Source organism: Crocodylus siamensis, chromosome 4 (genome assembly GCF_052110815.1).
Source record: "Crocodylus siamensis isolate JL-2025a chromosome 4, ASM5211081v1, whole genome shotgun sequence".
Taxonomy (NCBI): domain Eukaryota; kingdom Metazoa; phylum Chordata; order Crocodylia; family Crocodylidae; genus Crocodylus; species Crocodylus siamensis.
This window is the reverse complement of record NC_143398.1, coordinates 128,611,045-128,634,691: the sequence shown is the minus strand read 5'-3', so window position 1 is coordinate 128,634,691 and position 23,647 is coordinate 128,611,045. Positions and strand designations below refer to the sequence as shown.

Here is a 23,647-nt window from a genome sequence, read left to right as displayed (position 1 = left end):
TCTGTGGTGCCCGAAGGCAATTAGTCCCTGTCCCGCAGCCGGTTTATGCCGGTTTTGGCAGGCTAATCACCCGGTCTTGCCTTAGGTGTGTAATTCTCCACACTTGGCAGGGTTCATTGTCGGGTCAGTCTGGCCCGATCTTACCTAAGTAACAGGGCTCTTGCCTGAGTCCCTGTTGCAGTGAAATAAGACCTAAGTGTATGTAAGAATGTATTCATTCAACAGCACAAACACAAGCATTCATCCAAACCAAAGGCAGATTGACTTTTATAAAACACAGTGAGGAACTGAGGAACCCTACAATCCATCAACAGAACAACAAAATGACAAACCAAGATAGTTTTAATACAGTAACCACAGCTGTCTGTGGAGTCAGGTTTGGAGCCAGATGTCGCAGCTGTAAAATAATTTTCACAGCACGGTGTGAGGGTGCTGAAATGTTACTTTAAGGGAAAAGGGCTGATAAAGCATTGTAGGATGAAAAGGTTCTCATGAAATGCAAGTCTTTAGTATTTTAACTGGTTAGTAAAAGCAAGTTAGATACCAGCTAGCAATCTGTAGCCTATCAGCTAGCATTTGAAAGCATTTAATGTAACAAATTGACATTGCAGCAACGTTCTTTTTTTCACTTTTCATAAGTTATGTAAAGTCTTCTACAATGTAAGGGCGTGAATACAACTATAATTACTGCTTATGTCATTTTGGACAAATTGAATGATAAGTGAAACTGCTGTACCTTGGATATTCTTATTAAACCTCAAAAGACAAATCAACTTTCCCATTTCATTATATTGATTGTACAGAAACTGCTTCATCTAGTCTGAATGAAAAAAGTGTGTTTGTAAATCTTCATTTAAGATTCCTGTCTGTGGAGTGGAAGCTGATCTGATATATCTTAGTTTATCCTTTGCCTTGGGCTTTTCTTGACATGGTCAGAAGCTATGAATAGTAAACTGCCCAAGATCTGGTTTACTCCATGCTGATAAGATGAACTTTCTGCAAAATACCTTTGTAGTGAATCATGTACCTTGCAGCAAGATACACAGGACAACATGACATAGTTTAGTTTATAGAACAGTTTTTAACCAAAACAACAGAGAGATTTGGGGATTGTAAAGTCTCTATGCACTGTTTATCATGAACTTGAAAGTCAGATTGTATTATACAGCATATTTTGTTGTTCCCAATTTCTGGGTGGTTTTTTTTTTTAATTCCTCTCTAGAAGTACATATGCATCTATACAATTGGAACAAGCATATTCATTAAATCTAATACAATTTCCAGGACATTCTTCAATTATCTTTTCTATACATGACCTATTTTCTTAGGATACATCACTTGATACGATGGCTAACTGATTTAAGGAACCATTTTTTCCTACTGGGTTCTTCAGCATGCCAATGTAAAATAAGGAATGTTCTTCATCTATTTTTGACTGACCTAGGCTGATCAATCAGCTGATCCAAGGCTTATTGAAATCAGAGAGATATTTCCTAGGGGGAGAGAGGGAAATCAGAGGGGCTTTGGAACACTTTCTCAATGCACATGATGCATAATACCTTATTGTAAAGCAATGAACAACAGAAGGATATGCCTCTCAGGCTCAATGGAAGTGTAAAATAATTGTTCAGTAGTGAATGGAATGAACAGTATTTTCCCAAAATTCACTATTATTCCAATAGGGATTTCCTGGCACAGTGGGCATTCCACTGTTGGGTGAAGCCCCAGAAGACTGGAAAAGGCAAGTATATCATTTATCTTTCAGAAGGGGAGGAAAGAGGATCCAGTGAATTACAGATTGGTCAGTCTGACCTCAATACATAGAAAAATTATGTAGTAGGTCATGAAGCAGTCTATTTCCAAGCACCTGGAGGAGAACAAAATGGTCATGAACAGACATCATGGTTTCATCAAGGGCAAATAATGACTGACCAACTTGATTTCCTTCTGTGAAAAAGTGACAGGCTCTGTGAACGGGGGGAACTGTGGATGTGGCACACCTTGACTTTAGGAAGGCTTTTGACACAGTCTCCTGTGACTTCAGTAAGATAAGGAAATACAAAATAGATGAAAGGACTGTAAAATGAATACATAACCAGATGGATTACCATCCTCATATAACTGGTTGTATCACTGTTTTCAATAAATAGTCATTAATATTTTGATGTCTAGTTGGGAGGAGGTATAGAATGAAATTTCCCAGGGGTCTGTCCTGTCGCGCCCCATAACGCTGGTGCACCCTTGACCTGCGAGCCTGGGTCGGCACAACTGGCTTGGCGCAAGGAGGGGGATTTATGACCGGGCAGGTGGGTGATAACGGTGAACAGGAGTCAGGATGATTTAAACACAGCGTGATGTTTTCACAAAAGATTTATTTTACTTACGCTTCTGATGGCTAGAGCGCAAGCAGTGGGGTTGATTTATTCTTTCAGTTACAGCATGTAGATACCATGTTACCCAGAATTTACAGGGTGGGTAAGACAGTTGCTTCCGAGCAATTCATATAAGCTGTTGCAGTCTGCATATTACCGGGAGCTCTTGATAAGAAAGATAATGTCAGAGATAAAGAGATAAACGGGGGTACGCCAAAAAGATAACGTAGGCGGAGAGAAATATTCGTGCACGATCTGTTCTTCTTGAGTGTATACACAGTTCTCTGTTCTCTGCTTTGGGCGGAAGTTCCTTCAAAGTTTTATCTAACACAGGTGACCAATTACTATATGCCAATTATAAATAATTAATGAGTTGGCACTTGTCCTTTCTTTGTTTGCTCAGGTTTCATAAAAAAGGGGGGTTATTTTTACTTGGGTGGTACAGGTTCTGTTTGGTCACAGGATGGCGAGCACAGTATATTTAATTAATTTTACAACTTCACTAAAGTTAGCTAATTTCATTACTATACTTTATCTTTTGTGCTGGGCCGTCAAGGTCAGATTCTTTCTCGTATGAGAACTCAAGTAATTTGAAATGAGGCACAGATAGGGGTGTGTATATGCAACACTGTTAATACAGAGGCATAAATTACAACCACAGAGTTTGCTGTGTTAGTCTCTGACCTTTTGTCTCTGACCTTTTGCCATTGGCATCTGAAATCAAAGACTTTAATCTTTGACATGTCCTAGGTCTGGTATTGTTTCAAATCTTCTTTTACAATTTGGAGGCCAGGATTTAGCTTAGCAAATTTGCAGATGACACCAAGTTGGGTGGAATTACAAACACTCTGGAGGGTAAGATTAGGATGTAGAATGGCCTTCATAAACTAGAGAAATTGTAAATATTAATCAAATTAAATTCAGTGAAGATAAATGCTAAGTCCTGCACTTGGTACAAAAAAAAGCATGTACAAATACAGACTGGAAAATGGCTGGCTAGATTGTAATACTACAGAAAAGGACCTGAGATTATAGTGAATCATTACCTCAGTATAACTCAATATTGTGCTCTTGTTGAAAGAAAACACCAATAATATATTGGGCTGTATTAACAGAAGTGTCACTTGCAAATCAAGGGAAGTGATTCTTCCAATCTATTCAGCACTGGTGAGACCTCCTTTGAAGTATGGTATTCAGTTTTGGGCCCCTTACTTCAAGAAAAATGTTGACGAATTGAAGAGGTCCATCAGAAAGTGACAAAAATAATTAGAGGCATGGGTAACATAATTTATGAGAAAAGTCTGAAAGAACTAGGGATATATTGTCTGGAGAAGACAAGACAGAGGGGGTATTTGGTAACAGTCTCAACCACCTGAAGAGTGGTTAAAAAGTTGATGGAGATAGGACACAGATAAATAATATCAAATTTCAGCAGGGGAAATGCAGGTTATATACCAGGAAGAAATTTATCATGATGGGGGTGGTTAAACTTTGGAAAAGGTTACATGGAAAGGCTGTGAAATCTTCAACCTTGAGAGCTTTTAAGGGTAGCTTAGACAAGCACTGGAATGGCATGGTTTAGTCTGGAACAATACTGCTTTGAGTAGGAATTTGGACTAGGTGTCCTGAAGTCTCTTCTATCCCTACTATTCTATGATTCTGTGATCTCAGTCAGAGATATGTACTTAAAGCAAACAGTGCTGCTTAGTGGTTATGGCACTACTGGATTGTAACTTAGAATACCTGGGTTCAATTCTCAGCTCTATCACTGGCCTGCTGGCTGACCTTGGATAAGTCAATTCACCACACCACACCTTAGTTTCTTCATCTATAAAATAAGGACAACTATATGGAAATCCTTGGTCAATCCCTAAGAGCTGATGAAAGCTTATTATTTTTGACAGTCTGTCACCACATGTAGCGAGACAGTATTATTTATGTGTATCACAAATCTGGTTTAACAATATCTATTTTGACATTAATTATACTTACAGTGGTCCTTTCCATTCTTCTTCCCAGCACTTCAGATTTGCAAGAAGCAGCCATGGTGGTGATAGTTAGTTCTCTTGGTTCCTTCTGATCTAATTCCTCCCTTTCCCTTGAAGCTGACCTCCAAAAATTCACCACGGTTCATCCATATTCAGGCATAAAAATAAATTTGCACTATCTATGAACTTGAAATACCAGAAGCCAGCTGGTATCTCATATAGCTGTACTAAATGGTCCATCTGTCTTAGATTGTAAGTCCCTTGAGATAAACAGGTATCCCTCCTGCTTGTTGTTGTGTAGAAATGAGAACTTTCAGTGCCAAATAAAGAAACAAATGGCAAGACAGTAATATTTAGGAGTTTGTTGTTGGCAGTTCAGTCCCTCATTTATGTCGAGTCTCTTTCAGTGAGCTGAAAAGACTGCAAGACAAAGTAGGTAATCTACTGCAATTTTAATATTTATATTTAATTGAGAGAGTGATCAAATATATATAATATGATCATTAGCCTCAGCTAGAAGAAAGTGCTTGATACCAGGTATCTTATTTCAGCTTTTTCCCAGTTACTGGTCAGTGCTAGGAAAAGTATTTCTTGATCCTGTTTAAACAAGAGCCACAAAACCTGCATCTCATTGTTTTTATGATTTAATCCCCTCTTCCCACTCAGTGCTGGAGTATATATGACATGCAAACTGCCAGGAAAATAAGGCTAGTTACTGAACCAAATAAATCACCATTACTTCTACAGACTGTGGTATCTTGTATAATATTCTGTAGCTTATTCAACATGTTGTGAGGTTTCTTGCACACTAGGAAATCAGTGGGTTACAGAGATGAGTATGAGGTACCCAGTTTAAAAGCAGAAAACAGAAATTGGATTATATTTGTTGGCAGAAGCCCCAAATTGGGAATATGTACTGAAATATGTGTTTTAATTTTAGGTACAAATGGTGCATTGACTACTCATCTCCTTACAGTGAGATAAGTGCTGAAGTACCTTCCTCAGTTAAAGTCTGAATTTGCTATGTGAACAGTTTGGGGAAGAGAGAGGAGGCAGAAGTTATTTGTAAACTGAGAACCCTTGCACCACTTTATAGGAGGTAACTGGAATCTTCAACATGTTCTGTTATTCTGTGATTAGAGCTGATCATTTCATAAACCTAATGCAAGCAGGGGCATCCAAGTCTACCACATCCCTTCCCAGTCCAACCTCACACATACTTCCCAGAAACAGAGCCACACAGGGCAGTTCCACATAGCAGTGGTGGTAGGATGGCAACCTGAAGATTCTTCGGTGTGTTTCCCTAGGCTGCCACTGCCACGTGAAATTGTCCCACCTGCTGCAGCCACTTCCCAGTCTGGCTGAAGCAGGTGCATAGGGCAGTTTCACCTGGCAGTTGTGGTGGCACTCACAGTGGTGGTGGTACTAACAATCCCCCTGAAAGGGTCTCATAGCATCTCAATTGCCAGGGCACCCGAGTTGAGAATCACTTATCTGATCATACTGAGCCCAAAATAATGTTCACCCTTACCCCCTGTAGCAGGGTATCCTTCTGTTAGACTGAACCAGGAGCCAACTTCCTCATAAAGACTAGGCAACATTTATGTCCTGTTTCCAGTCTGTTTATTTTTACATGTGAAAAGCTTGTCCCTGTGGCAAACAAAGCAAGCAGTAACATAAACATACATACAACTAAGAAACAAAAATAAAACCTTGGGTCTTTCTTTCAACCTAGAGAGACCACCCATGCTCAATATTTTTCCCACAATACACCAGCCTCTTTCTCTCCCCCAGTTATACTCTCTGGGAGTTTTTATCTTCCCCTGGGGCCAGCCAGTCCCTGTCAGCTGGCCCAGGGCTCCTAGGCAGGCAGGCTGGCTGTCACTTTCTAACCCCCTGCAGCTGGCTTCCAGCCCCTAAGCCATGCAGACATCCGCAGTAAAGTAAATGACAAAATTCCCATTTTATCCCTTGAATAGAGCAAAGATTTCACTGTTGGTGAATGTGGCAGCAAGATGCCCCCACAGGCTTCCAAAAGGGAGGGGGCAGTCCCTGTGGGCCTCAAGCTGCACAAGCAGCCCCCCCCCACAACTGGGGAAACTTACCTCTGGGGGCTCAGCCAGAGTCAGAGGAGGAGCCATCACCATCGCCATGGCCGTGGCCGCGCAAGCCAGTGTTATACCAGCTATTTAATCAGCTGTTCCCCAGGCGGGAAACAGTGAAGCCAATCACAGCGGCCAGAGCTTAATAAATGGCTACTGGCAGGTTGGTTCAACCAGGAGGGGGTCATTGACCAGGTCTTATTGGAGCAATTCCTCTGGGACCTGGAGGAAGACACCCAGGTGTGGGTGTGGAGACACCAACCCTGGACCAGTGAGGAGGACCTCCACCTGGATGAGGCCTTTGACAGCTCAGAAAATGAGCATGGGCATGGACAAGGTTCCCAGGTCCCAATGGGGAGCATGGCCAGAGAAGAAGAAAGGCAGATGGGTCCACGGAAGGGGACACCAAGGTGTGTCATATGCTACCGTTGCAGACAAACGGGGCGTATTGCCAGGGAATGTGGTCTAGACCTAAGTGAGCTGGGCCACGAGCTGACAATGTCCACTCCACCCCATGAGCAGAGAAAAGAGGGAGAGAAAGGAGAGTCCATGGACTGTAGTTATGGGTACATCGCACATGAGGGAGGATGGGACAGCCCTATTGTGACAGCCTGGATTGGGATTAAGGCGGTAAGGGCAACCCTAGATATGGGATGCTCCCAGTCCCTACTCTGAATGGATCTAGCCCAGGGTAAAGGAAGCTGGACCCTTGATGATGACTTGTATACTGGGTGGCGAGATGCATTTCCAGAGCTGCTACCTTCCCTTGAAAGTGATGGAGTTCCGTGGGGAACTGCAGGTCGGAATGGCTCCAGCCCCGGCCTGTGAAATGATCCTCAGATGAGAATGGGGGCCATTGTACATAGTACTAGAATGGGTACGAGCAACTGAGGAGGAGAGGAAGCGACTCAGAAGGCGAGAGGGCTGGGCTGGCAAAAGCCCACCTCACCAGAGGCAAGCAATTCAAGGCAGTATCAATCTAAAACAGGTGGCCAGTGCAACAGTTTCACCAGGCTCAGTGAGAAGATCCAGAACTCCAACAGCTCTGGATAGAGGACCCCACAGAGGGAACATCCTGGAGTCACTCCGGGTTTGAGGTAATCAAGGGGCTGCTATATCGGGTCCAGTGGGGTGAGGAGGGCACAATGGAAAGGCAGCAGTTAGTGGTCCCATCCTTGCTCCGCCGCTCCATTTAGAGATTGCCCCATGACTCCCTGCTAGGGGGTCATTTAGGACATACCAAGACCCGGGCAAGGCTAGTTCAAGAATTATTTTGGCCACATCTATAGGAAGACATGGAAAGGGGAGCAGCTTTCCAGGAATGCCAGAGGGTCCAGGAATGGAGACCACAGAGGGTACCATTGCATTCAATGCCAGTAATAGAGATGCCACCTCCCAAGTCATGCTTGACATAGTGGGTCCCCTTCCAAAATCACACAGCAGCTACCAATATGCATTGGTCTTAGTGGTCTATGCCACAAGGTTCCCAGAGGTGGTCCTACTCAGATCCATTATGGCAACTTGTGTAATGGAGAAGCTACTAAAATGGATAGCTAGGGAAGGCATACCGCATGAGATACTCACCGACCAGGAGACAAATTTCATGTCAGGGGTGATGAAAGCTCTTTGCAATACCCTCAGCATCACCCACTTAAAAACGCTGGTTTCCCACCCCCCAGATGAACGGCCTAGTCGAAAGACTAAATGGGACAAACAAGAGGTTGCTCAGGGGGTGTTCGCAGGAAGACCCTCGAAGATGGAATACCATATTAATACTGTTACTGTTTGCCCTAAGGGATACCCCCCAAGAGTCAATGCTGTACTCCCTGTTCAAGCTAGTATACAGCCACAGCCCTAGGGGGCTGTAACAAATCATTCACAAGGAGTGGGAGCGACCGGTGGGGTTAGGAACATGCCAACAGGAACTACAGGACTGAATCAACAAGGCACTGCGGATCGCTTGCCAAAACCTGAGAGCCACACAAAAACAACAGGAAGCCAAGCATAAAAGAAAGACAAAAACCCAAACATTCCATCCAGGGGATATGTTTTTGGTCTCGCGTCCTGCGTCAGCGAGCAAACACCTCGCCATGTGGCAAGGCCCATTTAGGGTGGTCAATCAAGTAGGGCCGGTGGATTATGAAGTGCTCAAACCAGGACACCACTGTGAATGTTAAATCTATCATGTAAACCTCCTTAAGGAGTGGAAGACCCCACAGGGCTGGCTAGTGCAGGAAGAAGAGGTGGTAGAAAAACTGGGACCTCTCTGCCTAGAATTAGGCAAATCCATATCAAAGGATTCAGTGCAATTAGGTGAAGGTCTGGATACCAAGCAACAACAGGAATTGTTGGAACTAATAGAAGTCTTCCAGGAAGTGTTCCAGGAAACCCCAGGGTAGTCATGGGGAACTGAGCATGAGATCAGAACACTGCCTAGGGCACTAGTCAGAGCAAGGTGGAGGCTGATACCCCAAAGTTGGCAGCAGGAGATACAACAGGAAATCAAAAAAATGGAAACAGGAAATTATCCAGCCATCCCGAAGCCCTAGGCATAGACTCATTGTACCAGTGGTCAAACCAGATGGGTCGCTCCGCTTGTGCATAGACTTCAGAAAGTTTAACGCTTTAACGACCTTTTACACCTTCCCCATGCTGCACATTGCCCACCTCATTGAGAGAATTGGGGAAGCCCGGTACATATCTACCCTCAACCTAGCCAAAGAGTACTGGGAAATCCCAATGCAACCCATACATAGCACCAAGGTCGCTTTTGGGACCCCTTGGGGCTTACTCAAATTTCCCAAAGGGCTCAGTGGTGTGACAGCCATCTTTCAGAGGCTTATGGACACCCTACTTGCACCTATATAAATGAAATCATCATCTTCACTCCCGATTGGCACAACACCTCAAGGCCCTAAGGGCAGTCCTGAAAGAACTTCGAGCAGTGGGTTTGACTGCCAATCCAAATAAATGCCAACTAGTGGGGCTAGAGATGATGTACCTGGGGTTTGGGGTAGGATGGGGAGTTTTGGGTAGCTCCACTTCTTTTTGGGGCTCATCAGTTATTACCAGCAGTCCATACAATATTTCTCAGGCCTCTCCGCATCTCTCACACATGTGCTCAAAGGGGGACCAGCAGCGATGCTAAAGTGGATGCCAGAAATGAGAAAAAGCTTTAAGGAACTGAAGAAGGTGATACATCGCGATGTTGTTGTACACACCTTTGATTTTTATGCCCTTTTTATGTTGCAGACAAATGCATCAGGCAATGCCCTAGGGGTTGTGTTACTGCAAAGATGTGGGGAAAATGAGTGCCCTATCGCTTTTGCCAGCCATAACCAGGTATGCCATGATTGAAAGGAAGTGCCTGATGATACAGTGGGCAATTGAATATTTTAAGTATTACCTGATCGGATGGGAATTCCTGGTAGTGACAGATCATGCCCCACTCCAGTGGCTAACCAGGAAACAAAGTGAAAATGACGGTATAACTTGGCTCTGGTGTTACAACCCTTTAAGTTTAAGGTAGTGCGCCTTGCCAGCAAAGATAATTTTGTAGCGGATTTCCTCTCTAGATGTGGTAGCCCAGGTGAGTTGGCTGAGGAGGCAGGTCACGCCCGTGAGGAGGAACATCAGGCTCTTTGAGAAGCCGTACAAGGGGTCCAGACACCACAAGGCAACTTAAGCGGGGATGTCTGTGGCTGGGAGTCGCCCCCACATGCTTCTAAAAGGGAGGGGGCAGTCCCTGTGGTCTCCAAGCCACACAAGCAGCTCCTCTGCTGGGGAAACTTACTTCTGGGGACACAGCCAGAGGAGGAGCCATGGCTGTGGCCACACAAGCCAGCGCTATGCCGGCTGTTTAATCAGCTGTTTCCCGGGTGGGGAACAGTGGAGCCAATTGTGGCAGCCAGAGCAGCTGCCACAGGAAGATTTAAAAGCCCCATCAGAACCTGGCTGGGGAGTGGAGAGGGAGCATGCCTGCATGGAGCATGCCCAGCGTAGTGAGGCTCCTGTAGCGGACAGGAGTGCTCCAGCTGGCTCAGTGCTGGCATGCTGACCCAGGGTGTCGCAGGACACTAAAGTGCCCTACTCCTAGAAAGAGGGACAGGTGCCAGTTGCCAGGGCAGCCGCAGTTTGGTCAGCTGACCAGAAGGGGGTAGGGCTTGGCCTATATAAACAAGCCCGGCTGAGGCCAGAGGGCAGTTCCCTGATAGCAGCTGAGGAAGAGGGAGGTCTGCTGGAGTAGGCAGAGCACAGAAGCCTGATGACCTGAGCAGTTTCTGCGTGATGATACTGGGTGGAGGAAACCCTGGTAGGGATATGAATGATGGTTAGCCAGTTGGCTTGGAATATATGTTGTAACACAGGAGTGTGAGTTTTCTGTTTTGTAGTTGTATAAGATCAGAGGACCTGGTGAGGCTGTAAGGTTGGAGGAGGCCTCATAGGGGTTCCACGGTAGCGTGGAGACCCAGTGCCGGAGAGAGCGCCACGTTTTGGGGGTGTATCGACCCTGGCCCCAGTGTGGGCAGTGTCATGAGGGAAAAGCCCCAGTGCGGGCGCAGACGAGAAGCCCCAGTGGGGCATAAGACCCAAGAAGGTGGGTCTGGGGGCCAGGCACGGCTACAGCCACCTGAGCCTCGGTGAGGAGCCCAGTGGGGCGCAAGACCCAAGAAAGGGGTCTGGGGGCCAGGCACGGTTACGGCCACCTGAGCCTTGGTGAGAAGCCCCAGTGGGGCATAAGACCCAAGAAGAGGGTCTGGGGGGGGGCAGGCATGGCTACGGCCACCTGAGCCTTGATTGTGAGATTGTGAGAGGCCCCAATGCAGGTGAGAGCGTGGAGCAAGGCCCCAGTGCGGGCTATGTGAGCGCAGAGGAAGCCGGAGGACCGGGTGAAGCTGTAGGGTTTGGAGGAGGCCTCATAAGAGCTCCACAGTAGCATGGGGGTTCCTGGCACTGGAGAGGGTGCAGAGGCTGGGGGCCAGGCATGGCTACAGCCACCTGAGCCTTGATTGTGGGAAGCCCCAGTGGGGCGTAAGACCCGAGAAGGGGGTCTGGGGGCCAGGCACGGCTATGGCCACCTAAGCCTAGATTGTGGGATTGTGAGAAGCCCCAGTGTGGGCGAGAGCACAGGGGAAAGGCCTCAGTGCAGGCGAGAGCATGGGGGAAAGGCCCCAGTGTGGGCGGCAGCTGCAGCACAAGCCAGAGAGAGCCTGTGAGGGCACGAGCAATGGAGAAAGACGAGCCAGAGGACCCATGAGGGCACAGGTGACTAGGACCCATGTGTAGCTCCAGAGGCTATAGTGCACAGTGTTATTGAAGGCAGGGCACTGTGCCAAAGCGGGTAAAAAGGCAGCCTCCCTTTAACAATATCAACATCAAAGATGTGGCGGGCGAGAGAGAGAGGGTGCATTGAAACCAATTTGGCACGGTAGGGGGGGTGCTAGGGGAGTTCACAGCTGCCCCTAGGTCGCGCCCTGCCACACACGGGAAGCTGAGCCCCTGTAGAAGGTTGGGAGGGAGGAGACAGTTCCACACATCTCCATCCCCCCCTTCCAGTGGTCTACTTGATAAAAAGTTTTAGAGACATCACGCCCAGAGGCAGCAAGGAGGATGCCAGCTGTTGGAAGCCTAGCCTGTCAGCATCTGAGGCAGAGATGCTAGCTGTCATGACAACTGGGCTAACCCACCAAAACCCATGCCAATGCCAGTCTCCCTCACGAAAGAGGTTGATGGGGCACGGCTGAACTACGCAGGCAGCACCCATTCCATTGGCGAGTGGACAGGGTGTAGGGGAAGCAGAGCCCTGTGGAACATCATGTCAAGATGGACTTTCCTGTGTCAAAGATTAAAGTCTTTGATTTCAGATGCCGATGGAAAAAGGTCAGATGACAAAGGGTCAGAAGCTAACACAACAAACTCTGTGGTTGTAATTTATGCCTCTGTATTAACAGTGTTGCATATACACACCCCTATCTGTGCCTCATTTCAAATTACTTAAGTTTTCATACGAAAGAAACAAACTGACCTTGACAGCCCAGCACAAAAGATAGTATAGTAACGAGATTACCTATAGTAACGAGATTAGCTAACTTTAGTAAAGTTGTAAAATTAAATATACTATGTGCACCATCCTGTGACCAAACAGAATCCGTACCACCCATAAAAAATAACCCCCCTTTTTTTATGAAACCTGAGCAAACAAAGAAAGCACAAGTGCCAACTCATTAATTATTTATAATTGGCGTATAGTAATTGGTCACCTGTGAAAAGTATAACTTTGAAAGAACTTCCACCCAAAGCAGAGAACTGCATATACACTCAAGAAGAACAGATTGTGCATGGATATTTCTCTCCGCTTACATTATCTTTCTGGCATATCCCCATTTATCTCTCTATCTCTGGCATTATCTTTCTTATCAAGAGCTCTCGGTAATCTGCAGACTGCAATGGCTTATATGAATCACTCGGAAGCAACTGTCTTACCCACCCTGTAAATGCTGGGTAACATGATATCTGCATATGCTGTAACTGAATAAATCAACTCCACTGCCTACGCTCTAGCCATCAGAAGCGTAAGTAAAATGAATCTTTTGTGAAACCATCACGCTGTGTTTAAATCATACTGACTCCTGCTTACCGTTATCACCCACCTGCCCGGTCATAAATCCCCCTCCTCATGCCAAGCCGGTCATGCCGACCCAGGCTTGCAGGTCAAGGGTGCACCAGCGTTATGGGGCGCGACATCCTGGACTTTCGGAAGGCCTTCAACGCTGTCTCTCACCCTGTTCTCATTAAGAATATGGGGGACTGTGGTGTCGACACCAACACAGTCAATTGGGTTGCCAACTGGCTGGAGAGTGGTGGTGGATGGCTCATTTTCAACTTGGAGGGATGCGGGCAATGGGGTTCCACAGGGCTCAGTCCTCAGTCCCGCACTGTTTAACATCTTCATCAGTGACTTTGACGAGGGGGTAAAAAGCACCCTGTTCAAATTTGCTGATGGCACTAAGATGTGGGGGGATGTGGGCATGCTAGAAGGGAGGAATAGGCTACAGTCGGACCTAGACAGGTTACAAGGATGGGCGGATGAGAATAGAATGGGATTCAACACCGACAAGTGAAAAGTGATGGACCTGGGGAGGAAAAACCGGCATCATACCTACAGGCTGGGGAACTCCCTTGTCAGTACAGAGGCAGAAAAGGATCTTGGAGTCATCATTGACTCCAAGATGAACATGGGCCGGCAGTGTGGGGATGCAGTCAGGAAGGCCAACCGTACCTTGTCATGCATCCACAGATGCATCTCGAGCAGGTCCAAGGAGGTGATCCTCCCCCTCTATGCGGCACTGGTCAGGCTGCAGCTGGGGTACTGTGTCCAATTCTGGGCACCGCACTTCAAGAGGGATGTGGACAACATGGACAGAGTCCAGAGGCCAGCTACTAACATGATCGGGGGCAGCAGGGCAGGCCCTACGGGAAGAGGCTAAGGGACCTGAACCTGTTCAGCCTCCAGAAGAGAAGGCTGAGGGGGTATCTAGTGGCCTATTACAAAGTAGTCAGAGGGGACCAGCAGGCATTGGGGGAGTCCCTGTTCCCCCCAGCACTGCCAGGAGTGACCAGGAATAACAGTCACAAGCTGGCAGAGGGTAGATTTAGGCTAGATATCAGGAGGCGCTACTTCACAGTCAGGGCGGCTAGGATCTGGAACCAACTTCCAAGAGAAGTGGTACTGGCTCCTACCCTGGGGGTGTTTAAGAGGAGATTAGATGAACAGCTTGCTGGGGTCGTTTGACCCCAGTAATCTTTCCTGCCATGGCAGGGGGTCAGACTAGATGATCTACTCGGGTCCCTTCCGACCCTAGAAACTATGAAACTATGAAGACAGTGAGTAACCCCACCCTTTCATTCAGTAACACCAAGTAGTGGCAGGCGAGCTAAGGGGAAGGGCCCCATGCAAGATGGATAGTACAGCTCCTGGCATAAACCCCACCTTTTGCGCTTCCACAGTGATGAACAATAACTTTTTCAAAAGTGCCTGAATCCCATATGCACCTACAAACTAGTTATAACCAGGAGTTCTAACAGAGATGCATTTGCTCAAACTTCACTTCCATGTAACAGATTCTGCCTCAGAGCTGAAATAAATTCTGTTTTTCAGAGATTTCCAGTTCATTTTAGAGCCTACAATATTATGACTGGGCAATCTAATGTCCTGGAAATAACAAAAATATCCTACAAGTGCTCTGCAGTGCATCATAACTTGGCATCATGATTGTTAAAAATAATGATACCAAGTGTCTTGCTTGTTTCCCAGCAATTTTCATTTTAAAAGATGCTCAGCAGTCAAGGGTCAAAAATAAATGAAGATGTCAAAACAGGATTCTGGTTTCTCCAAATACAAATAACTGAGGGGAGACTAGGTTGAGATTTTTGATCTCCAGTATACTAAAAAATAACTGTTTTCCTCCCATGGGAAGACAATTTAAAGTTAGTTTCTCCTTCAAATCGACTTTACCTTTCATATTTCATTACAAGTCACTTCCTCTCCAGACCCCGAGAAAGCAGATCAGTGTGAACTTGTTCCTGCTATATATGTTCTGGCTATACTTAGTTTCTCTTATCACTTTCAGTTGGGGTCAACAGTTTTTTGCTGATGCAGGCAGGAGCTTGTGGACTATTGGGGGGCACTGCTTCAGGCTAGACATTTCTGCATTCTCTCTCCCCCTCAGGGTACCTCATGAGAAGCTGGATACCAGATTCCTGGCCCTTTACAGTAAGGAAAACTCATACACTGTGAAGTAGCAGGTTCTGCAGCAGAAGGCAGCACTGCAAAGCAGAAGAGTAATGCAGTGCAGCTCCCCAACACCAATCAACCCTCCACAGACTGTTTCTGATCTCTTTGCAGGCCTGATCCAGCTTGAAGGCCATAACTTCCTAACCTTTGCTTTAGCTATACTTTCTCTATAGAATTAGTTTGGGTCCTGGAACCCTAGCATGGACATCTGAGCTATTAACACCTGCTTATGAGTGTTTCAAACTGCAGTGTCACACTATGGTGAGAACTGTGTGAATGCATCCAGACTGGTGCTATAGTAATATGAGTTAGGAGCTAGGAATTCAGGGACCACAACCAAGGGTTCTTGGTACTTTGCTAAATTAAGCTCGTCTAGGAATATAGTTTCATTTTGAATATAGGATTTGTCTCTCCTTTCTGATTGCCTTGGTCCAGCTGCACAGCACTGAATGTAATCCTGGCTGTGCATGTGTCTTAATTTTGCCTTTCAGCTGCTGCTGAAGCCTGGACACAGCACAGGGCAAGGTTTTGCTTTTAGACATGCTGGCAAGGGACAGAAGTTACACATAAACTGGTTTAAGTGATCAGAAACTAGTTTAAACCTGTAACAGAGCAAAAATTCAGTGCACATAAATCAGTCTCAAAACAGCTGAAACTGGTTTAAGATAAACCTGGTTAAATGTAGTATGAAACTTAACTGATTGGGCACATCCAGACAAGTGAGTATGTTCCTGTTGCAGTGTCTCAAAAGTAGTTTGAGTTGCTGCAAAAGGCATGCTAAGAATGAAAAAATGGACTCTAAATTTGATACCAGGAAATCCTGGTATCAAAAAGAAACACGTGGGGGAAAAGTAGCACAGGGCATGCTCCTGGAGTGTGCCCTGAAGCAACCAGAGACTGAGTCCTCCAGAGAGATGCTCTGGCACCTGACCAGAGTGTCTTTATGACTGCCACATGCCCCTGCTGCCCCAGCACACTGTCACAGTATATTAGAGCAAACAGGAGCATGGCAAAGCTGTACCGGTGACCTGGATCTAGGTGCAGTCCATGGTAAGTAAGGACATGGGGGTGACTGTGTGGCTTCTGGGCAGGTTTGTGGGTGTGGGGTGTGCTGGTGGGTATATGGGGTGGGATGTGAGGTGTGTGGAGAGTGGCAGGGGTGTGGGGATGTGGGGTTTGTGGGGTGTTTGGGTGGATGTATGGGGCTTGTGGGGGAGTTGTGAGTGCAGAGTTTGTGGGGGGGATTGAGGGTGGGCCACCACATACCTGCCCCACCCCCCCTCCCTATGATGCACAGCCCCTGACAGCAGCAACCAGATGGGTCATCAGGGTCATGGCCCACTAGAGGCACAGACCCACAGTGGTGCAGGACCACCCAGTCTGGGGTCTGCCCATAGTGAACACAGCTGGCTCGACCTGGCCTGTCCTGGATTATCCTGCTAATGCATGCCTTTGGACAGGAGCTGCAGGTGGTGGCAGGAGCTGTCCCAGTCCCCTTGGGGCAGCAGGTTGTCTCAACCCTTCGGTGCCAGCTGGGGGCCAGGGTCTGGCCATGCTCCCTCCCCCACCCAAAGGCCTATCATGGGCTGCTTTCCCCTTCCCCCTCAAGGCACACCCCAGCTGGGGTCCCTGCAGGCCATGATGGCAGTTCAAACCTCTCCCTCAATGTGACACAGAGAGGCTGGCTGGGGCATGAGGGTGCTCCAGTGCAGTGCTAGCCAGCAGGCATCCCCCTGCATGGACACTGGGTGTCTACACAGCAGAAGAGAGACAGGTACCAATGGCTGTGATTTCTTTGGATTCTCCTTTTGCTGGCCAGCAGTTATGGTATAGCCCCATGCACACAAAGGAACGGGCCCACGTCTACAAGCAGACCTGGGATTATCAGAATTTCCAGCTAAAGAAAGCTGTCTTTATGGAGAAGCATGAGTTGACCTTAACCTTCCAATGTATAGCCACACAGATGGGAGAGGCTATGCCAGTCCTGGAGGTAGCTACTGACACTTGGAAGCTGGAAACCCTTGACTGGTACAGATCAGTGGCTGTCAAACTGGCCACTCAACTGGGAATACAGCGGTGCTGGAGGTCTCCTGTAGTATATCCAGGGAAACTGGGCATTGTGAATATTGTGGAAATTCTAACTGGCTGCAAGAGCATGGAATTCATATTCATAAAAAGTGCTTAGGAACTTAATTTCCACTGTTTATTTATGGCAAGAAACACATGAATAGGTTGACCATAAATGATATTATTTGTTTATTGAATAGGCCTCGTTCAGCTTCTGAGATAGGTCCATGATCACCAGTGGGCTGAACCTCAACACATTGTTCAATAATATGGCACATATATCTTTGAATAAGAAGGGACCTTTTTCTCTCCAAATTATTACAGTTCTTAATGAGGTTCCTGTGCCCAATGTTGTATTAGGGGACTCAGCCTGTTCTCTACTGATATGGCTCATGAAGCCCTACTTTCATGCTAGACTGCCAGGTAAAAGATTTTATCAGGAATGTGCTTAAGACACTTCTGGGCTGCAGACCCAGTAGGGGTAACTAGAAAGGATGCCTCTGTTCCCTTAATTTTTGGTTCAGAAGTTCATGGAAAGTAAGGTATGAATTGTGCACCTCTCAATGCTTTATAAGGGAATGGGGTAAGTCTGTGTGAATAGGAAACTATCTGATTCAGATTTGGATTCAGCTGATTCAGATGCCAACAATTCAACTCAGAGATTTGTATCACTTTTCTGATCTGATTCAGCTGAATCGGCTTCGCAAGATTTGGAGCCTATTTGGAGAGATTCAGAGATTTGGCCATAGAGTATATTGGAAAATCAATTAAATATCTATACCTTTGTTGTTTTTTGACTGATTTGGATGCAACTTGCATGGATACTCAAATCTTCTGGGAGCACAAGCCTACCAAGTTTCAAGGTGATAGGTGTAGGGGTTTCTGGGAAACTGCACCTCAAAGTCCTGAAAGCAAAATTCATGTCATGTGTTTTAAACCACATTGGGTTGAAAACTGCAGGGGTGTTAGCTCTTGCTGAGGCCAAAATCCTGCCAAGTTTCCAGGAGATAGGTGCAGGGGTTTCTGGGAAACCACCTCAAGCTCCTGGCAAGCAAAACTTGTGACATAAGTGACACTGTGTGTGTTAAGTCACAGGGGGGTGAAAACTGTAGGCCTGCTGGCCAGTGCTGAAGCAATGAAGCCTGCTAGCTGTCAAGCAGATAGGTGCAGGGGGAGTCTGGGTTCTGGGGCCCTGCATCTCTGGCTGCTAACAGGCAAAACTTGTGATATGGGTGCTTGTGCAACTGTGTCTGTCTTGGGGCCTGGGGCAGGGGGGAGTGGGGGGAAACTCCTGCAGGACTGGCTGCTAGGCCCTGCTGTGGCCGTGAAGCCTGCCAGCGGTGTCTGTCTTAGGGCACGGGGGGTGAAAAAAACTACTGCAGGCCTGCCAGGCCCTGCTGCAGCTACAAAGCCTGCCAGCTGTCAAAGAGATAGGTATAGGGGGGTTGTGGGGCCCTGCACCTCTGGCTGCTAACAGGTAAGACTGATGACATGGGTACTTGTGCAACTGTCTCTCTCTTAGGGTGAAGGGGAGTAAAAAACATACTGCAGGCCTTCTAAGCCCTGTTGCATCCATTAAGCCTGCCAGCTGTCAAGGAGATAGGTGCAGAAGTTTAAGTTCTGGGGCCCTGCACCTCTGGCCACAGGCAGGCAAAACTCGTGACTTGGGTGGGTGACACTGTGTGCATGTTCAGGTGCACCTTTCCTGGTGCTGGGGCCTCTGCACAACAAGGCAGTGTGCTCCAGCGAGGTCTCTTCCTCCCCTATACCCTTGGCTCAGTCCACCACTGTAAACGACAGCAGGTAAAAATAATGTAGATGGCTCAGCACCAATAGCACCAGCAGCATCTAAGGTAGCCAAACTGAACTGTCACAGAGCCTTTCTTTTTATAAAGGAATTGACAGCAAGAAGTAAAGATGTTGTGTTGGATATATGTTATTCATGCTGTATGATGGCTTATCTTATGTTTTTATGTTTATATGTTTATTATGAAAAAAACAGAATATTTAGAGAAATATATCTTGGGAAGCTTTCAGGTTGAAAAACCCTTTGTCAGGCTGAGGAAGTACCTGCAGTTGGTGAGTCCCTTGGTCCTGGATGGAAGGAATAATAAAGAAGCCAGAGGGTTGCCTGGCATGGAATGCAGGCAAGAAAGCCAGTCAGTGAAAATGGAAATGGAGGCGTCGGGGTGAGGGACAGGCTTGGGTGTGGAGGAAGGGGATGTAGCAGCACAGGTAAAATTGCAGAGGTGCCTGGGGAGGCAGATGTTCAGCAGGTTGCAGTTTTGGAATTCCACTGTGTATATTGAGTCCATGAGTTTCTGTACCTACAACCTAGGAGGCTGTTGAGCTGCAGTTCATAGGCCCAGCTCAGAAAAATGGTTCATAAATTGAAACAAGCACCTAACCTCATCACCAGAACTGAAGCCAACTTCCTACAACTCAAAACACAAAATTTGCCAACTATCTCCAGTACCCCCACAAACTGCACCCCAGAATCTATCAAAGACAACAATAACCAACTACCTGTGGGGGCACATTCCTCACCAAGAAAACCCACTCTTCCTCCAGTCTCTCAGACCTGATCCTGAGAGGGAACAGATTACAAATCACTTTTCACAGCCAGGCCTATGAAATTTAATTCATCAGCCTCCTAGGTACAGAAACTCATGGATTCAATATAGATTAGACAGTGGAATTCTGACACACTGCAACCTGATGGACATCTGACTTCCCAGGTCCCTCTGCACTTTTACCAACACTGCTACATCTCCCTTTGCCGCTCCCATCCCCAGCCCGTCCCTCACCCCCATTTCCACTGACTGGCATTCTTGTCTGCATTGCATGCCAGGCTAGCCTTTGGCTTCTTTACTATTCCTTCCATCCAAGACCATGGGACACCCCAACTGCAGGTACTTCCTCAGCCGAAAAAAGGCTTTTTTCAGTTCAAAAGCTGGAATCCCAGGCAGTTAAGCTGAGCTCACCAGGAGCCTCACAACTGCACTGCAGCCAGCAAGTCTGAGGCCTATTAAAGACTTGACAGGTCTTGGCTTTCCCCAACCAAGACTCTGTGTGTGCATGCATTAGATGGAGGTTATGGCACCTCCTACCCACCTTTCACCAGGGGATCATTGGTCCTGGCATTTACAGAGCTGCCACACCACTAGCAGTCCCACCAGGCCTCCCTACCCTGGCAGGGTGCAGCCTGAGTGGTCATGCCCAGGACCTGGGGCCACCTCCTTCTCCATAGCTGCAGCCCATACTTCCAAGTTTGTCCTGGCAGGGGAACGAGCTCAGTAGGGACATGTTCTTCCCCTGCTGGCTGGTGAAGCAGTGAGTGCCTCCTCCAGCTGAGAGTAGGGCATTAACTGTTTTTTAAAAAAAGGAAAAAAGGAAATAGGTGCAGACAGAGTGAGGAGGGTGGCACTCAGTCTGTCTGCAGGTGGAGCTTGGGGAACTCCAACAATGGGAGGTTCATCTTCAAGAACACCAGCTGCTCCAACAAACCAGAATCCAAGCAGGTACAGTAGGGTGTCACTACTTTCCCAGGAATGCTGAACATGCTTTCACTTGGAACACCAGTTTTTGTACAGGACAGGTGTTGATGGGAAACTGTGGCCAGATCCTGCCACATCTGGCTGCAGTTGCCCAGTAGGCCAAGTGGTCTCAGTCCAGTGGCTCCACATCCTCAGTGAGATAGGTAGCTCCTGAAGCCTCGATGCTACCTGCCTGAGGCTGGGGTCTGGTACATTTGGACCCCAGCATTGAAGCCATGCCCATGGCCCACATTGTCAGTGGCTGGGATGGAGGAGACTGTTGGTGCCAGTGGCTGTGCTGGGAGTGCTGGCACGGGAAAGTAGATCCCCTTTTTACACATCCCCTCGCCTCTGCCTTTCAGTCTCCCTGACTTGGTTGACCAGCACCTATGTCCAGTGATTGAGGGTTTTGGGGCTGCCAGTGCACATGCTCCCCTTCACCCTCAGGTCACACATGCCCACCAGCATCTGGACTGGACTGGACTGAAAGGGATCCAGCCATCTCCTGATGCCCTCCTTCAGCCACCTCACCAGGGCCTGCATGTCTGGTGACAGTGGCCTGCCCAGCCTGGAACATTGATCCCCTGGAACTTCTCCATTTGGTTCAGGGATAACCTGGCTAAGGAGGGAATTGCCAGTGCTAAGGGTCTTGGTGGCTTCAAGGAAGAGCTTGAGGACCACCAAGATCTGGGAGATGGTACCGCATTCATCCCTGTTCAGGGGGCTGGTTATCCCGATCTCCCAACCAAGGCCATCTAAGGCATGGCCTTCTGTTGCTCCACCAGCCCTTCGAGCATCAGGTATGTGGAGTTCCACCGAGTCTCTACATCCTGCATGATTTTGTGTTGTGGGAAGTTCAGCTCTGCCTCTTTCTCCTGTATCATCTTGCCCCCCTTGATGCTCTGGTGGAAGTAGCCTGCCACCTTTCTGCACTTTGAAGTCAGCTGACTTGTAGCAGTAGTGGTGGCGGCACCATCACCAGCAGCCCTGTCCCTCTCCAAGATATCCCTGACTATGAGGTGCAGCCTGTGTGTCACACAGCGGATGCCAACAAAGTTCACATCATGAACAACCTTGACCATATTGGCCTCATTGTCAGTGACCATGAACCCGCCGGTGAGTGTGACCTGCACAATGAGCCACCCCTGCACTATGTGGTTCATGGACACCATGATCTCTCTTGCCATGTGGGACTCATCCAACACAATGGCTTGGAGGAGAGCCTACCAAACACCAGTGCCCTGTGAGGAAGAGGTAGGCGTGATCACCACCCTGGCTGCTCCATATGCCCAAGGTGAAGAGCAAGGCTATCTGCGGCCCTCACTTGCGCAGCTCTTCCCTCAAGTACTCTGTACATGGCTCATACAGGGAGCACACCACCATCCTACTAAAGGTGGTGCATGCTGGCACTTGGTAAGATGGGGCCACAAGTGCCATGAGCCACCTGAACCCTGGCTGGTCAACTAGGGAGAAGGGCTGGCTATCGAGAGCAAGCATCTCCCCAATGCTTTGGGTCATTTTGCTTGTCTTGGGAATGCACTCCCCACTGTCTGCAGCTTTTCCCCACTGCTCCAGGGTGGCCTGCCTCTGCTTTGGGGGGACGGGGGCTTTGGAGCAAACAGGGGTCTTCCCTTTGGGCATGCTCACACTGGTGCCAGGCTGAGAAGGAAGAAGGGCAAGGTGGTGCTGTCTCCTGAGGTGCAGCAGCATCACTGCGGTGGTGAAGTGTTTCACTTTCTTGCCCCAGCTGATCTGTCTTCAGCAGTGCTGACAGATAGCAAACCTGGGATCATCTGCCAGCTGAAAATGCTCCCACTACACTACTTTCCCGCTTCTGGGTTAAGGGTGGGCATGCTGCCTTATCCCCCTCCTCAGCAGGCTGAGGCACAACAGCAGGAGAAGCTGCCTCAAATGAGCCACTTGCCTGAGCCTCCACAACTCAACCTCCTCTGAGGTGTTGGTTTCCAGAGAAGGAGACCTGAGTCTAAGGGAACTTTGAGGGGTGTGGATCACAAACTCTGATTCCTCCTCGGTCCCCAGAATACCTTGAGCCAGGGCTCCAGCTCCTCTTCTGGCAGTGGGAGGATCATGCTGGGAGATTACATAGCAGTGGAGGAGACAGTAATTCTGCTGCTGGTGCCTATTTCTGGAGTTAGGGGAGGTGGTGCAGGTGCAGGGACCCCGGTTACTGTTCCCACCTCCTTGCTCCCACTGGCAACTGAAGCCTCATGGCTGCTTGGGAAAAGGATGCATCTATATTTGGGGGGAGGAACTTGCAGCTCTAGGTCTTCCCCTACCCCCTCTAGCCTCTCTCTCTCCCCTGCCAAAAGACCTGGCATCTGCCTTTCCAGCACGCTTCATATTAATGTTTTCTGTGCTGGAAAATGGGTGTGCAAGTTGTGTTCTTCTTCAGTCTGGTCTTGGATGCGTGGCGGGCTGTCAGTGACAAGTTATTTTGTTTGTGAGTGCTGCCTTACATATATATGTATATGTATATACACACACATATATACACATATACACACTTATATAATTAATACCTATATATATAGTGTGTTGCGTTCTTTTTTGATCTGGCCTGAATCTGAATGTGTGGCTGGCTGACTAGTTCCTTTGTTCTTCTGCGTTGTCTCTAGTCTGTATGTAAGCTATTAAAGCTAACTACAGTATACTGTCTGGTAACCGGCACCTTACAAGCCGGCATGCTCTGTTAACCAGCATGCTGGCTTGTAAGGAAAAGTGAAACCAGAAGTGCCCACCATGGCGCTTCCAGTTTCTCCGAGTCCCC

General features: G+C 47.7%; 1 protein-coding gene and 2 long non-coding RNA genes across 5 annotated transcripts in view; 2 read left to right on the top strand and 1 right to left on the bottom strand.

Annotated features, from left to right (window-relative positions):
• LOC149866486 (uncharacterized) overlaps positions 1–23,647 on the bottom strand; it is a 315,323-nt gene that overhangs the window by 174,168 nt on the left and 117,508 nt on the right. The gene's annotated exons all lie outside the window — the stretch shown is intronic.
• The window catches only part of LOC149866487 (uncharacterized), a 171,014-nt gene that overhangs the window by 39,338 nt on the left and 108,029 nt on the right, over positions 1–23,647 (top strand). The gene's annotated exons all lie outside the window — the stretch shown is intronic.
• The window catches only part of LOC149866488 (uncharacterized), an 84,586-nt gene that overhangs the window by 2,174 nt on the left and 58,765 nt on the right, over positions 1–23,647 (top strand). The gene's annotated exons all lie outside the window — the stretch shown is intronic.